The sequence below is a fragment of the Diaphorina citri genome, unplaced genomic scaffold (genome assembly GCF_000475195.1).
Source record: "Diaphorina citri unplaced genomic scaffold, Diaci psyllid genome assembly version 1.1 scaffold2329, whole genome shotgun sequence".
NCBI classification, from domain to species: domain Eukaryota; kingdom Metazoa; phylum Arthropoda; class Insecta; order Hemiptera; family Psyllidae; genus Diaphorina; species Diaphorina citri.
The window spans coordinates 35,989-36,490 of NW_007379753.1; the positions used below are offsets into that span (position 1 = coordinate 35,989).

Sequence of the window (502 nt, forward strand, 5' to 3'; positions counted from 1 at the left end):
ATTAATTAAAAAAAAAAAAAAAAAAAAAAAAAAAAAACAACAACAACACACTTGTCTCAGAAAATAATATATAGGTAGGTAGGTACTTACACATACAATACTAGTATTTTATGTACAGTATGTTTCACCTAGGTCGTAATGTTTGAACGGCTGGGAATTTTTTTTAATTCTGTAAAGTTATAAACGATGACCAACCTCAGTGGTGCAGTCGTTAACGCGTTGGACTTCGAATCTGTACGTTCGTAATTCGAGTCCAAGCCAAGTTAGTCAAGTCATAAAATTTATCTACATAGGTGTAATAATTGGAGAACTATATTCGTGACAAGCATTTTTATGTGTGCTTAACACCTTTTATTCATAATTTTTAACCAAATGTAAAATTTCTATTGGAAACCTTCAGATTTTTTTCTACGTATTGTAGTAGCCTATTTTCCTTTCGTAATGTTAATGTACATTAGCTTAATTCGAATTTTTCGTTCTCTTAACGCGTATTTTTTTTTTT

At 29.7% G+C, this 502-nt stretch overlaps 1 protein-coding gene across 3 annotated transcripts in view; it reads right to left on the minus strand.

The window, feature by feature from the left end:
• Positions 1–502, minus strand: part of LOC103518711 (protein timeless homolog) — a 9,847-nt gene that overhangs the window by 5,758 nt on the left and 3,587 nt on the right. The window lies entirely within an intron of this gene.